The 17,381-nt window shown below is 42.0% G+C and overlaps 1 protein-coding gene across 3 annotated transcripts in view; it reads right to left on the bottom strand.

Moving 5' to 3' along the window:
- Nucleotides 1-17,381, bottom strand: part of LOC125905563 (hyaluronan and proteoglycan link protein 1-like) — a 37,315-nt gene that overhangs the window by 15,263 nt on the left and 4,671 nt on the right. The window contains exon 1 of one of the 3 annotated variants that reach the window (XM_049603597.1): nt 3,228-3,370. The exons of the other annotated variants lie outside the window; for them this stretch is intronic. The gene's annotated coding sequence lies outside the window, so the exon portion shown is untranslated. Of the gene's footprint in view, nt 1-3,227; nt 3,371-17,381 lie in introns of those variants that run through there. 3 annotated transcript variants of the gene reach the window in all.

The raw sequence follows: 17,381 nt of genomic DNA, 5'->3' as shown, positions 1-17,381 counted from the left end.
AGGAGACTTTATACTTCTACTCCACTAAAATAATACTGCATGTTTACTCCACTACATTTGTCTGACATTTAACTTGTCTTTAGGTACTCAACATATTCAGATTTTATTTAGAGAAAATTATGAAAAACTTTTAAAATATCATGTATTATACAGAAGAAACCAGACACTATAAAATTTGAGCTTCAATGAATAATCAGTTGGTTGACGTGTCAATTATTAAAAAAAATTAATCAACTTTTTGATAATGGATTAATCATTAATGCAGAATTTAGTTAAACACTTCATAGTTTCAGCTCCTCAAATATGACAATTTGACTTTAAGTGAAAGAACCATTTGACGATTGGTACTGAGTCGGGATGCTTTCACACCTGCCCTGTTTGGTTCAGTTCAATCAAACTCAAGTCCGTTTGCCCCCTCAGTGCGGTTTGTTTGGGCCGGTGTGAACACAGCAATCACACTCAGGTGTGCACCAAAACAACCAGACTGAGACCTTCTTGAAGAGGTGGTCTCAGTCCGGTTCCAAAGGAACTCTGGTGCGGTTGGTTTGTGGTGAGAAGGTGTTGCGACCTGGATGTGAAGCAACTGCAGTCACATGACACATTGTTTGGGTTAAACATGAGCATGTTACAGTCCTGGAGGATTATTAATGTGCACCTCCTCCTGTACTGCCTTAATATGCACATTCAGCACATCCAATGCATCAAAACATTGTTTTCTAGTTGGAGCCGCGCCTCGTTTTCAAACTGTATGCTTTGACTAAAATGAACAATGACAGCAATATAGTCCACGATGAGCAGCGCTAAAATCAACCTGCGTAGTTGTCCCTCCATTGTGACATTAGAAAGTGTCACATTTATCTTGCAAGTGTACTCTTCTTCAACGTTTGCTTTACTTCCTGGATTTGGAAACTTTGGTGGCGAATGCAAAAACGCAAAAACACAAATGGCCCTATTTAGAGCCAGTGTTTGGTTTGTCTGTTCTGGGCTTCTGTAGTAACATAGTGGACATGTAAGAGGACAGTCTCACTCTGTAGATATAATTCTATAATTCATTCTAATGTTTTGCGTTGCGTTAAGGCCTTTGCACACTGAGTCAGTTTTTTTCGTCTTTCCACATCCGTCACAAGACAGAGGAACAGGGTGCACAGAATTATTTCTTAACTCAGACAGCTCACTTTCATCAGGTCAGATAGTGATATTCAGGTGGATGATGATGATGAAGAGGAGGAGGATGCGGAGGACAGCTCTGCCCCCCCATGCCAAAAGTGTAATTTCTCTCTTATTCTACAATTTTGTACAGTTTTAGTTACAGACTCTCCCTGTGCCTCTGTACACTTATTTCTTGAGTGTAATTTCTTCACCAAAAAAAGAAAAGATTGCATATTGACAACATCACTATTTTATCGTCAGCGTGAATTCTTCTGGCCACAATAATCATGCAGTAAAAATCTGAATGTCATGCCAGCCTTAATCTGAATACTTCTTCCACTACTATTAAAACTAAATTCAATAGAAAGATAGATTAAATATCTCTAATCATTGGAGTTATGAGGGACTTTGTGCCAAAAATAACTGAGGAAATTAAATGCTTTCCCCCGAGAGAGCCTCACATGTTGCACTCTCTGCAGACTTAAACTGTCACAGCATCATATGTCCTTATACCTGTCTGTGAGAGGAACCTTCAGCATGCTGTCTGAGGACAAATAGATGACGACACACACTCACACACACACCTGGCCTATAAAGACGTGGCCTTGTTTACCCTCCACACAGAGGGACGCTGAGGAATGCTGTCACTGTGGAGGACACACACACACACACACACACACACACTGATGACGTCTTATCCATGTGTAAGTTCTCCGTCACCAACAGCTGAGTGTGTCTGCGGTGCTGCACTGTAGAGGCTCATATTCATCCTCACAGACTCGCAGTAAATCAGATCAAGAGCAGCATGAAAACAACATGTAGCTGTGGGATGAGATCAGACTCCGTGATTGGTTCATTAACTTATTGTCCAGTAACAACAGTGGGACTCCTCCCAGTCCCTGGAGTCACAGCTGAATGCCAAGAGAGTGATTGTTACTGTGAACACGCCAACACAAACACATGCACTCACACACTTATCAATACCGAGGGAGATTTATTGTGAAAGGTCAGCAGTGTGTGTGCACGTATATGTGGGTGTGTGTGTACCTGTATGTGCTGGCATGTGTGTAACATTGGCAGCTGATTGTGTCAATAAAGATTAAAAAGAAAAAACAGTTACAGTATGATAGTTAAATGGAAAATGTTACATCAGCCAAAAAATATTACTGAGCTGGTTCTTTTCGCCACGTCAGCAGCAGCGGTGACTCAACCCACCACTGTGGCTCAGACCAACATGTCTTAATCCTAGGTTGTCATACTGACCCTTTGTCACACCCTTTGGCGTCACATAGCGACGCACAGGGCACCCTTTGGCGTCACTTTCTCGCTCTTAATACCATGTCAGTAGTTGTTAACATCGAGTATTGCTATGGATGGGTTTACATTGTAGTTAGATGAAAGCCTGGTACGTCACACAGAGATGCTAAAGGGTGCCTTTAGCTTCGATATCACATGCCAAGGGGTGTGACAAAGCGTCTGTATTTGACGACCTTAAGATGAGAAAAGACCACTCAGACTGAAATATCTCAACAACTATCGGACAGATTCTTATGAAATTTTAATTCGACATTCATGTTCCTCTCAGAATGAATTGTAATAGCTTTGGTGATTGACTTTTCCTCTAAACCATACTTTGGTTTGTGACCTAATACCTGCAGAACTAAAGGCATTCCCATTAGCCTCAGCTGGACTTGGAATGTGTCTCAAATCACATACTTGCATACTTGCATGGTGCACGAATTTCAACAGTGTAGTGTCGTCTCAAATCGCACACGGCCAATTTGCGCTTATCAGAAGTGATGACAGCTTTTTTTTAACCGGCATATCTTTTTCATCATCTTCTTTTAAACATCAAATTGCCAACATTTGACAGCTATCTCCACCCAAACATAAACCAAACTTGCTCCACATCGTCAGTGCTGATTAGACTTAACTGCTGCAGCTAGGAACAAGTTAGCTAGCTAGCGAATACTTACGTTAGCTAGCAAGCTAATATTAGCACTCATATTGCTCGTGGTACCAAATCATTACAGACCCAACAAGCATTACTGACGGCTTCTATTCGGCCATATACTTACTGCAGAAAACATGTATATCAGGCTCCTTGTTGTCCCCAGCTGCCACGTCAAAAGTTGAGAAGTTTGCTACGTCAGAAAGATGGCGACCGTTGAGGGTGAGAAGTGTTCATCATTCCACACTCAACTGACTTTCTCCATGGACTTACATGGTGAAAAGAGACATCTGTAAATCAGTAGATACACTTTTTTGAGCGTCACAACCCCCTACGAAATAATTCGTTTCACTATCAGGATTTGATCCATTCAGTCCCATAATATTTATAAACTATAAAAAAGCCACAAGATTAAATTATTTTATCCCCCTTCAAGTTGGAAGTTGGCCACTCCGCCAATGGAAGTAAGACACTTGCCAGCACTCGGTTGTGCTCAACCCCCGTAAATGTCTCGTGTCCCTGCTCTGTGGGCTGCACAGTGCTGAAATAGTGCCAATCATCTCTGGATCATCCGGCTAATTCTAAACGGGGTAGCAGAACCATTCAGGCTTCATGCACCACTAAGCAACTCAATGAAAGGGCCTTCATGCAGCATCCAGTCCATCTAATACATCTATGGTTACATTTCTGGGGAGGTGCACATCAGGCGATATTGTAAGGTACACGTCTATGAGCATACGTTGTGGATACAGCATCAGTTCAGAGACTCATCCACGCATTCATCACTTCCAGACTGGACTACTGCAATAGTCTCCTCTACTGTTCATCATCCAAAACACTCAAGAAACTACAATATATCCAGAACTCAGCTGTTTGTCTTCTCACACACTCCTACAAACCCAGACCACATCACTCCCGTCCTTCATAACCTCTACTGGCTCCCCATCCCCCAGTGTATCCACTTCAACCAGCACACTCTTGGGTCCACTGATGCCAACCTCCTGCTAAAGCATTTCCAATGTATTTTTATTAATTCAATGCAAAACTATAACCCATGCTAAACGCTGCGTCAGGACCAGAATGACTTTGAATATGCTGATATTCACACATGAGCGTCAGGCTTTGTCAAATGGTCAAAAAAGTCCACAGATATTGGCACAACTCTGTCCTATCCTGTCCATTTTTTGGCAGAAAACACAAATAACAAATTCATGAGTGTGTTTTCGCAGCAGCCACGAGGGTCAAAGAAAACAAAACTGCCTCGACACTGAGGTCAAATAAACTGTAGAGGCAGCTCGGGCCTTCATGGGGAACCTAACACTTTCAACATTTACTTTGTGCATCTGCTCAATCAGTCGCTGTTCAGCATCCACGTTTATTTTACCAACTTAGATGTGCACGTGTTACCAGGTTACATCCTCTAACGTGTATATTTGAGGTGGAAGTGTCAGTGCTGGACCTCCAGTATTTTAAACTTCAGTCACAATTATGAGCTGGCACACACACACTTAAAGTTTCCATGCCTTGTTTGGTTCTTCTCTTTGACTCAGTCTGTACAGTTTCTGTTAACAGCAGATTCTCTACAGTAACGTGTTCCATTAGAGCCGTGTTTATACGACCTTTAACCTTCCTCTCCGAATGATAAACACTTTTAGCAAGTTCAGACAGCTAACAGTACAACAACCTGGCTCGAGTCCACCTTCACAGAGCTGCGCTTTCATTTGTCTCCAGCTTTATGAAAATACAACACAAGAAGAAGTCTTTTAAGTGCACTCAGTGACTCAGTGTGTGGTGGCCTCTCCGCTTCCTCTCTAACACTCTGATGTCTTCATACAGGTCCTGATTGCCCAACCACACACACAGCTGCACCTCCTCCTCTTCCAGTGTATCGACAAGGTGTTCTGTCATGTTGAGGACAACGTTTTGCTCCTTGAAAATCATGAGGTAATGAGTGTTTGTGTGTATCACCTGTTCCAGTGAAGGGACACACCTGCTCTGCTGTTTTGTTAGTCATAATGTGTGCCAAGAAAACACACCTAAAACACCTCAATGATACACCAGCACCAGTTTAACCTTCCAGACTGCTCAAATCTCTGATCTGCTCAGTGCCTCAGATTGGTGTTGTGTTCACTGGCAGATTGGAGAACAAGATCAACCAATCAGAGCTTTACAAATAGTGAAATCTTGCTAAATATGTACTTCTTCAGTCCTCTAAATTGACTGTATTCCGTTTTTTAATGTAATTCTTTTATAAATTGTCTTATTTAGTGTTTTGTTTTGTATGTTAATGTTTCATATAAACAACCCAATCTTCAGAGTAAATGTTGGCAGTTATGTTTGTACATTATGTAGAGGATACGCTGGAACTTCACTCTTCAGTAACGCTGTGGTTAACCTGTGGTTAAGTTTAAGCACAAAAAAACACTTAGTTATGGTTCAGGAAAGATCATGTTTTGACTTAAAATGCCCAGTTTGGATGGAACAGTCCCAACTGGAAACACAGCAATGTTACTGTAGAAACAATTGCTTTTTGTGGCACTATCCTGAAGGAAAGGCAGCGATGCCATCGTAAAAAAACAGCCACTTCCCTTGGCGTTATCCCAGCTGGTAACACAACATGGTCTTGGTTAAAAATGACCGCTTTTCGTGGCACTATCACAACAAAAAAATTAGCAATTTTGCTGTAACATACAGCCGCTTTTCATGCACTATCCCGGCTGGAAACACAATGATATTGCCACCGGAAATGCAGCAACATCTCAGTAAAAAACAACCAATTTTTGGCACTATCATGGCAGCAAATGCAGCAATGTTGTTGTGAAATAAAGGCCACTTTTCATGGTGCTGTCCCAGCTGGAAATGCAAAGATGTCTCAGTTAAAAAACAACCACTTTTCATGGCACTATCCAAAAACAACCGCAGCAATTTCACCACAAAAAAAAAAAGCTTTTTTGGCACTATCCTTGCAGGAAACGCAACAATGTCACAACAAAAAACAAGCACATTTTTGGCACTATACTGGCAAATGCAGCAATGTTGCTGTCAAAAACAGTTGCTTTTCGTGGCACTATTCCAGCAGGAAATGCAGTGATGTCTCAGTAAAAAACAGTCACTGTTTGTGGTCCTATCCCAGCTGGAAAAACAACAATGTCTCTATTAAAAGCAACCACTTTTCGTGGCACTATCCCAGCAGGAAATGCAGCAAAGTCATTGTAAAAAACAACCACTTTCTTGGCACTATCGCCATTGGAAACGCAGCAGTCTCCGTATAAAACAGCTGCTTTTTTTTGGCATTGTTGCCATGTGCCAAAACACAGGGCTGGGTCTCTAAAGAACATCCAAGTTTGATGCCTAAAATTCCAGTGGAAACAACGACTCAGTAAAAAACAGCCAGTTTTGTTGTGTGTTGGTCTTTGACAGTGGTTTGCAGCTTGGCAGGCATCTTGTGTAGGTGTCATGTCATCCATTCACTTTAAAAATGTTGGTATGACACATATGACACATACAAATGTAACGTATCTGGTTTGCAGAAATGTACATTGCCAACATTTTCTTCTGGTGACTGGACTGTGTCTGCTCCCTGCATTAAAATAATACAGATGTGTTTCACTTTCACTGAAGCTACTCAGTCTGTGCAGTGAAAGTGAAACACATCATTGTGGTATTTTAGGCATCCAAGTCTAAGTACTTCTCCTACCTCTGTTCCCAAGTGTAGATGTTTGATACTTTCGGAGTATCAAATCTTATTTGTCCTGTGAGACCTCAGGTTCTTCATTCCCACTGACACTGGAGACACCCCACTGGCCTGAAGCTGACAGATATTTATGATGAAGGTGCAAAGGGAGCGAGCGTCCACTTGACCCTGACAAACCTCCTTCAGGAGGCGAACTAAATGAACTGTGAAACCGCAAAAGCCTTAAAGTCTGACAGAGACCCGAGGGGACAGTTAGAAAGAGAAGAGACAGAAGACAGAGGAGACTTATATCACAGTAAAAAAAGACGTGGATGATAAAACTTCATGAGTCAAAAACATCGGATAAATACATTTTTACAAAAGAGACACACAATCTAACCATTAGACCCATACACAGTGTTGCTGACCTGAATATATGTAACAGAGAGACACAAGATGATCGATCAGTTACCAAGCTGCCGTGGCTCAAAAGAAAAGCACTAGCATGTGAATATAAAGTCTTAAATCAAATTTCTTTGATTCATTCTGCTTAAATATTTTACAGCAGCTGCATGTTTCTCAATCACAGTCGTCATCAGTGCGTCCACATGAGCCAGGTACGAGTCTGAGCTAAAGGTGTGTGTTATGTGTGTGTGAAGTTTTATGAAGCAGCTTCATAAATCTGGTCATGAGCTCTTTGACTGGGTGAAACTTTATCTGAGACCATTAAAACATCCAGCTCCTTTATAGGGTGTGGGAACTGTTCTGTCCATCACCACACACACACACTGTTGTTGTATTAAAACATGCCTTTTGCTGCTGCTTGCTTCTAACCAGATGAACATTCACCAAACCAACAGTCAGTCTTCATGCTGGAAGTCTTTTCTCTTATGAAACCAAAATACACTGTTTCAAATCTCCTCTGATGAAGCAGACACCTTTATGACATTTGTTCAATTTTATTTTCAAATGTTGGATCGCTGACTACATTTACATGCACACTAATGTTCCACATTATTGCAAATATTCCACATTTGCTACGGCATTTTCTGTTTGGATGTTCTGAATTAAGCCTTTTTCTGAATGTGGCTTTTTCCAATTAAGACATGTGGGACATGCTGATATTATTCAGGCTGTAGGGGCATTATTTGGACATGTGTACAGTGCATTCACAATACGTGTCTTCACCGGGGTTTTTACTGCAGTATGTGACACATGGCCTTGTCTGTTTACAGTCAGCTCTGTACGTTGTAAACAAACAATGCTGTGTGAATGCTGACAACTGTTTTAGAGTTAGTCTTAGCCTTGAGACGTAAATGCTTCTTAGTTTCAGTAACATTTTAGTCATTTTTATCCTTCATTGTTTTAGTCTACTTTTAGTCCACTTAAATTCATGACATGGCGGCTGCTTGCTCTGCTGCCATTCAGCAGCTAACAAGCGGAGCTAGCTGCTAACAGCCACCACTGCAACTGACCACTGCAATTCAGCAGCTTCACCATCCACAGTCAGACACACACAAGTCATTATGTAGTACTGCTGAATTACAGCTCACATGAACGGCTAACGCTGCTCTGGTGTGAGTGTTTTTGCAGGATAGTGAAACGTCCTGGTGCAGACTATTAACTGGAGTTAACAGCCTGTTCTTATGTAGCATTTGAAGACTACTACAAGCGCAGCCATTCTCGGCTTTCAATGTCCGATAGTCCACCTCTAACATTTTTGGCCGCATCTTGTCTCCTTAACAAAATTGAAGCATGGATTTTGTCTTAGTTTTTATTACCACAATCTATTTTTTGCATGTCATCGTTTCGTTTTCGGCACGGAAATTTTTCGCTGTAGTTTTTATCAACGAAATTAACACTGTGTGGTAGAGATGCATGCCTAAACGAAACGCTCACACTCGTGGTTGGAAGGAGAAACACACCCTTTAAACACAATTAAAGACTTGAATATCAATCGGTTTCTGGAATATGCACAAATATCATGAGAGAGGGAGGCTGTGTTCCCCACCAGTGGATAACGTTGAAAAAAGAAGCACAACTGCACAAGCGAAGGCCGTTCTACTTCTCTACATTTTGACATGATAAATGTCACGTTAGGGCTTGTTACAGAGTATGCACAGCTGCATGTGAACAGGAATATGAGAGGAACATTCATGTTCATCAGCCATGTAAACGGCTTTGTTGGAATATTATCTATTTCAGAATAAGAGCAAAAACTATCATTCTTATCGTCTTTGTTTCCTGCTCTGCTGCCACAGGAGGAAGTAATGAGCCCATGATGAACCACAGTGAGGTGAAGAAGAAGCCACACAAAAACACAGATTTGAAGGAACAACGTAAAGGTGAGATTTATGCTTTATCAGAAGTGTTTTCAAACTGTATTTTTCAACTTTACAAGAGAAAACACTTCAGTGATGAAGACAACCCGGCCAAGGCCTTTTCACAGAGCTTGTCTGTGGGAAACATTTGAGAACATGTGGGCTGTTTCACAACAACACAAACCTAAAATCCATCAGTTGACACAAATATTCTGTTGATAGATTAACTGTTTAATGACGAATACCAAGTGTCCACTTTTCCAGCTTCACACATGTGATGATTTCCTTCTTTTTGTCCGTTTTATCTCTGTTAACTGATGTGGATTCTGGACTCTTTGAAGACGTCTTGTTGGGATCCCTGAACATGTACTGGACATTTTCTGACATTTCATTTACTATGAAAAACTAATCAAGAGACAGATCAATGATGAAAATAATCATTAGCTGCATCCCTGCTGTCATTTCATTAATAAGATCCACATTATTTATTAAACAGGTCGTTAACAGGTTGTGTTTATCTCTTTAGAAATGAAAGCAAATGAATGACTGAAAGGATTTTGCACCTTTATCTCCCCTTAAAGGTTTAACTTTGGTGATGCATCAGTTTAACATTACTTAGGGTGACCATATGTTGATTTCCAAAAAAGAGGACACTCGGCCGGCCATGACATAGCCTACTTAAATGATACTTGCAGTTTACTCAAAGATGCCTTATCATTTTAATATATTTAAAATGTATATGTATGGATAGAAAATTCAGTTATATTACAAAATAATATCTCTCAAAGACAGAAATTCAGATAGGCCCCAATAGGGGACACATACACACACTAGAGTGTGGCGATCCGAGCCCGATGGTACCCGACCGGTCGGGCCAGGTTTGGTCAAAAATGTAGCTATAAATTGTATTCGGGCTCGGGTCGGATTCGGTCAGCTTTCAGTGAAAATGTAGTGTAAAAATAAATAAAATCCTATTGTCTGTCCTGTTTGTTGCTTGGGCACTGTTATTTACGTGACAACACCTGAACATAACACACACACACACACATTGGCTGTTTGTTTCTACCTCTCCCCTCGCTGGAAGTCTCGGACCTCCAGCCGCCCGCCTCCACCTTGATTAAACGCTGAAAATTAAATAAAAGAGGGAGACAGGTTTTTCCTATTTTATCTTATTTTGTTTTATTTCTCCCTCTCCTCTCACTGGAAGCGTCGGACCTCCCGCCTCCCACTCCCGTCTCAAACACGGAGGTCTCCCTCTCCGCTGAGCACGCCCGGCCTGTTAAATAGCCTGTAACCACTGTGTGACACAAAATCAGTGCTTTGGTCATTAAATAATGTCGGGCTCGGTTCGGGTTTGGACAGAAATATGCGGCCCGTGCCGCACTCTAACACACACACACACACACACACACACACGGAAAACCGGACATTATCATCAGTTTATAAAAACCCCCGGACGCCCCGGACAGGACGTGAAAACTGGACATGTCCGGGCAAAAGAGGACGTTTAGTCAGCCTAACATTACTCAAGTGTTGGAGACTGAAATCTCCAGAGGGCCCCCCTGGACTCTGTATTTATGTGATGTGAGGGGCCACAGCAGCTCTGGGGGCCCAGCAGGCGGTCAGATAAACGTATGGATTCTATTACGCTCATGTCTGACTGACATCAACACTGATTAATGTTGACGAACATGATGTCAGGCTCTGGATTATATTTCTGTCTCAGTTATGTCAGAGAGGAGGTGTGTGTAAAGACGCAGTGAGACCTGTGTTTACATGAGATCACTGATATCACAAGAGCAGGGTTGGTCCAACATGGTTTAAGAAATTTAAAATTCCAGTGTTTACTCTGGACAGTTATATCTGCGTTGTTGTTTTTTAATATTGTCAATCAATAAATGTCTTTTCTCTGTCTCCATGATGCCGGTCGTCCACTGACTACAGGGATGGAGGTTTGATCTCCAGCACTCTGATTCACAGTATGTCGTCGACATCAATGTGTGAGTGCGTGTGATTGGGTGAATGGCAAGCCCTTCGCTTAAAAGCACTAATGCTGCTTTAAGATGAGGCTGTGTTAACCGTGATTATGAGAGGAGTCCCTTTGAACGCCCCTCTTATGTTGTATCTACGACTTAGTAAGTGGAAGCTCAGAGTTCACAAGTTGTGACGTGTTTCCTGACAGTGGACTTTTTTTGGTGGATGGTCAGTTAATACATAGTAATTTTAGTTGTGTAGAGTTGGTCTATGTACTTTTATAATATGTCTGAGGAAAATGTTGATGTTCCCAATGGCCTCATCTCTTTCCTCTGACACAATATCTTACCGTTACCTGCATTACATGACTGACTCGCTAGCTTGCTAAATTGTTACGTTGTGTTCACACCGGCCGCGAATAAAGGTATTCATACAAGTGGATTACAAGTAAAGTCAGTGTAAAGACATGGTTAGACACGAATTCCCACTGGGTGGCGTAATGGACGTGATGCAAATGACGTGGAATACATGAATTAAGCGGTACAAATAAACCGAGTCGTGGGATTTTGTTTCATACACTTATTCGTGAGATTTGAAAAATCTGTACTTCAGCGACCAATTCGCGCCGCAATAGCCAATCAGCATTGAGATCCTCCAGGGATGTATGACATCGAGGTTGTACTGACGGAAGTTCATTCATCGATTCAGCAATTTCACATTATTTGCGCATATGAAGCAAGCCAACAGAAAATATTCTAGTGTTCAAACTCGCAGTAGTGAGGCAAAGCAAAAATTCACATCACATTTGGTGTCAACACAACATTAAACTTGGTGATTTCCAGATACCGACAGTAGCATCCATGTTGCCGTTGCCTAGCAGCAGTGCTCTCACGACTTAACGTCACAGGGGTCAAACTGTCGTAGTCACAAAACTATCACTAAGTTTAAATGTCCCTGCCTGAGAATAACTAATAATTAATGCTGATGCATCATGAATTATGTTGCATTACTGTTTCTTACCTTGTGGGCGATTTAGGATTTTTGTGTAACAGTATAGAAAAACAAAGCTTTTGAATCCTGATTACCATGGCAACAGTTGAAACTTTGAAGCATTGGGGTCAGCCTTAAGCCCAGTTTGTGACACGACAAAACTGTTGCAGAGAAAATTTGCAGCAGTGTGAACTGGCCTGTCTGAACTCGACTCAAGCTGGTCAAATCTCTGGCGACTAGTTTTAGAACATAAAGCTCGTCACCTGTTTCTAGAGTCAGTCAGCCTGTAGTGAAGTCAAAATGACCACAGACAGCGTGTTCAGTTACTGCAGCAGGTGCTCCGTCCCTGCTGAGCCCTCTGTTTCTGTCCTTACGGTGTGCTGCTGCTCGCTGTATGTGCTTATGCCCCGCCCACACACACATTCTACTTGACTTAATAATGGGCACTGCTTCTTTATATTATTGAGGCATATTGATTATGAATACAGTCCATCTGATGCTCGTTTTTTTGCCGTTCCATCACTACTACAAATGCAGCTGTAGCCAGTATCTCACTATCACTATCCTCATTTATATTTTAAGAAGCTACAAATTATATTCAGCCACAAAATGAGCCTGAAAAACTCGAAATCAAAATGGAAGTAGAGAGTTGTTGACTAGAGATGATACACCGTCTCATCTAGCTGCATTGGTGTGAACTGGCAGGTTTTTAGAGCATTGCTGAACTGGGTTTAAAATGTAAGATAGTTCATTTCAACCACTGTGAACTGAACCTTGAGCGAAAGAGCACAGCAGTGAATATCGGAACCACATTTCATCGCTATCCATCCTGTGTTGTTTCACTCAGCTGTTCTCACAAAAATTGACAGAAGTCGTCGTGTAAAAAGCTTGAGAAAAAAGTCTAAATCCTCATATTAGCACACATCTGACAACTGTCGACGTGGACCATTAGAAAACTGGAGGAAGTGTCAGACACTATCAGACGATCTGACAAGCACTTTGTTTGCAGGATGGATGCGAATTCTACGTCTGACATGACTCTAAACAATTACAGATAGTCACAAAGCTCTGTTCTGGTCTGGTCGACAGTTTCGTGGTGTAAATAGCTCTAATGTGCTGCTATCTACGTGACGTCTTCCCCCCACTGAGACCGCTGCTGTTCAGAGCTCTGGGAAACGTTTCAGATCACCCAGCCGACACTGTTAAACAGATAAGAGGTCAGCCCCAGAGTCACTGCACTGATTCAAACAATCAACACTTTTGTTCACATAAAACAGGACTTTAAGTTCTGTCTGTAAGCATAGAGTTAAAAATAGCAAAGGAGAAATTCTGTCATTATTCAAACAGAAAGCATGGAAACCTCCTCCCACCAACCGAACACAGACTTCAGTTTTGAGGGTGTGTTGACCTGAACTAAAGTCCAGTGTGTGTGCAGGTATTTCCTCAGGAGAGCTGCTATATTGAGAGCTGAAACACCCTGATGTAACAGCAGCTGTGAGACAACCTGCTCTGGAAACCTCACCACACACCGACACTTGTGAGAGCTCATATGTATTTGTCTGTGGGTGGGGTAGGAAGTGCTGGGTGGGGTATTTACTGTACACACAGCCCAGGTTATTCACAAATAGCTCACGGCACAGCACGTATATTTTCCTCAGTGGTTAAACTGGTGGGTTCAAACCGGTCCACTACCTACCGAGCGGCACGTCAGTGTCACACCACCACGCTGCTACAAAGAGTCCTCAGTGTGGAGCACAGTGGGTCTGTGAGGTGGCAGGAGTGGGAATAAGGCTTAAAGGCTCTCACGACCAATCAGGACGCTCCATATGAAGGGCTCGGAAATAGCAGACTTCCTGTCAGTGAGTCTTGAACCTCAGCTCTCTGTATGTTCAGTAATCAAACTTTATGGGGAGACATTTTCTTGTCAGGTATCCAGCAGCAGGTTGAATCTCTAGAGTTATTTTCATCATCTCACAGGTGGCGACTGTAAATGTTCACCTCAAAGAAGCAGTTCAACATTTGATGGAGAGTTAGATGTTTAGATTGATACCACTCTTATATGTACTGGTTAAATATGAGGCTACAGCCAGCAGCTGGTTAGCTTAGCTTAGCATAAAGACTTGAAGCAGAGGGAAACAGCTAGCCTGGCTCCAAAGTAAAATAACTGCTTGACGTGTGTAAGCGTTTCCAATCTGATGCCACCACTGACAAGACATTAAAATTTGTCTTCCACGTCGTTACACAGCACTGCTACGAAAATAACTTATTGCTTTCCATGTCTGTGAAAACATGGATGCTTCACGCACATCTTCAGCACAGCAGCACAGAAGACTGATATAGTCAGCACAGTTTAGACGAGTGTCACCGATTCAATATCTGACCAAATGTCTCCACTTGTGTTCCTGAGATATGACGCAGAGTAATGGTCAGAAAAGTGTTTCATGCTGAACATGATGATGTCACAGTGAAGTTGACCTTTGACCTTTTGAATATAAAATGACATCACTTCATTGTTTTATCCTATTAAACAATCATGTAAACTTTCATCATGAAAAGCGCATGAATTCTTGAGTTATGGCCAAAAACATGCTTTGTGAAGTCACAGTGACCTTGACCTTTGACCTTCAACCACCAAATTCTATTCAGTTCATTACTGAGTCAAGTGCACATTTGTGCCAAAATTTGAGGAAATTCCATCAACACCTCTTGAGATATCGCGATCACATGAATGAAACAGATGCAAGGTCACATTCACGTTGACCTTTGACCACCAAGTTCTAATCCGTTCATTGCCAAGTGGACGTTTGTGCCAAATTTGAGGAAATTCCCTCAAGGGCTGTTAAGACATTGTGATCACATAAATGAGACAGATGCAAGGTCGCATTCACGTTGGCCTTTGACCACCAAGTTCTAATCCATTCATCTCAGGTGGACGTTTGTGCCAAATTTGAGGAAATTCTATCAAGGCCTCTTGAGATATCGCAATCACATGAATGAGACAGATGCGAGGTCACATTCACGTTGACCTTTGACCACCAAGTTCTAATGCATTTATTGCCAAGTGGATGTTTGTGCCAAATTTGAGGAAATTCCCTCAAGCCCTGTTAAGATATTGTGATTACATGAATGAGACAGACGCAAGGTCACATTCACGTTGACCTTTGACCACCAAGTTCTAATCCATTCATCTCAGGTGGACGTTTGTGCCAAATTTGAGGAAATTCTATCAAGGCCTCTTAAGATATCGCAATCACATGAATGAGACAGATGCGAGGTCACATTCACGTTGACCTTTGACCACCAAGTTCTAATCCATTCATCTCAAGTGGACGTTTGTGCCACATTTAAGGAAATTCCATCAAGGCCTGTTAAGATATTGTGATCACATGAATGAGACAGACGCAAGGTCACATTCACGTTGACCTTTGGCCACCAAGTTCTAATCTGTTCATCGCCAAGTGGACGTTTGTGCTAAATTTGAGGAAATTCCATCAACGCCTCTTGAGATATCGCAATCACATGAATGAGACAGACGCAAGGTCACATTCACATTGACCTTTGACCACTAAGTTCTAATCTGTTCATCTCAAGTGGACGTTTGTGCCAAATTTAAGGGAATTCCCTTAAGGCATTCTTAAGATATTGTGTTAACCGAAATGGGACAGATAATGCCTCCAGCCATGCTAGTCGTCAGCACAGAGGCATAAAAAGCATTTTCTGATTAGACAGCTCTGTGGTTCAGGTTTGGTTTATTATTTGTATAGATGTCATTTTTGTGCCTAAACCTAACCAAACCTGAACCATAGTGTTGTCAGAGCAGAAAACAGATTATTTTTTTCCAGTGCTAATGATTGCGCGTCGTATGTGGGCGTGGAAAGTCCATGACCAAACATCAATATGTGACGAGGTCGGAGTGAGAATGTGTTGGCCAACCCTGACAACTTCTGACGAAAAGACTTCAGGAAGTCTTTATGCTAAGCTACGCTAATCACGTCTCATGTATCATCATATCATATATTTCTTTTTTACCTTTTTCAACTAATTACACTTTTCTGGGGGATCAGCTGCATTTCTTTCAGGTCATCTCTAGTGATCTCAAGAACTCAGATTAATTTCAGGTGTTTCACTGGGTCCATCTTGAAGGACTTTTGTCCTCGTTTCACTGTGTTTATAGAAGGAAATGAGATCTAACCCTGAAGCTCAGAGCTTTAACCCGTTTCATATCACACGTCACACTCGGCCATGACCAGTGCTGAACTTTGACCTGTGGCTTTCACCCCTGACACCTTGAGATCAGGTATAAAGAGAGAATAAATCACAGTGGCATGCTGGGAAGAAGAACCACATCATCTTTTAACTGTACGGCTCTCCTCAGGGTCAAGGTGGGCAGTTACCAGAGACGGGAGAGCGGTTCAGGGGGACAAAGAGTCGTATATTATCCTCTCACAGTGGGGGAGGATGGGGTGAGGAGACAGGAGAGGATGGTTTGAGGGTGACGGTTGAGATTTTCTGCTCTTTAAAGCGTCAGGAGGATGAGTGGTGTCTTTGTGCTTCACTGTCATAACTGAGAAGTTCAAAGGTTTAATAATCAGGATGTGTGTCCCAGTGTAGGTCCTTCTTCTTCTTCTCTCTCCCATTAATCATGTGACGACCCCTCAGATTTATCTGGTCACCCTTTGGAGGGGCCCAACCCCTAGCTTGGGCATAGTCTTCTTTCAAAATACACTCCCGTTTTCACAGGACATACAGTTTACATACAGTCTCTTTCACAGTACACAGAATATGTCAGTACAACAACGCAGTCATTGTGAGTGTCTTTGTGTCTCTTTGCAGCTGTTTTACACCTCTTTGTTGTCCTGTAACGTCTTTTTGTAGTTGTTTTACGCTTCTTTGTGGTCAGCTTGAGTCTCTGTGTGTCTTTGAAGCTGTTATGTGTCTCTTTGTGTTAATTTTGAATCTCTTTGTAGTTGCTTTGCACCCAAGTATTGCCCCTTTGGACTTTTTTTGCCCTTTTTGTAGACCTAGCACGGCTCTTTGTGTCTCTTTGTAGTTGTTTTATGTTTCTTTGTGGTCAATTCTTGAGTTTCTCGCTGGTCGACACGTGTTTGTTTGAGTGACATTTTTTCAGGTAAAGGCTAGGGAGGCCCTGACACTCTGGGCCTCTGGGCCTGTGCCCAGTTAGCCCAGTTAGCCCAGTTATTAAGCTATCCATGCGACTATCCTACAGATTATCTGTAGAGGTCTCTTCCTCTCCAGAACAAACGGACCAGGTGATTAAAACTGGTAAAAACACTGAATAAAGACACTGTTTCAGAGACAGCAG

Source organism: Epinephelus fuscoguttatus, linkage group LG18 (assembly GCF_011397635.1).
Source record: "Epinephelus fuscoguttatus linkage group LG18, E.fuscoguttatus.final_Chr_v1".
In the NCBI taxonomy this organism is placed as follows: Eukaryota; Metazoa; Chordata; class Actinopteri; order Perciformes; family Serranidae; genus Epinephelus; species Epinephelus fuscoguttatus.
Note: the sequence above shows the minus strand (reverse complement) of the source record. Positions and strands in the feature narration are given on the sequence as shown.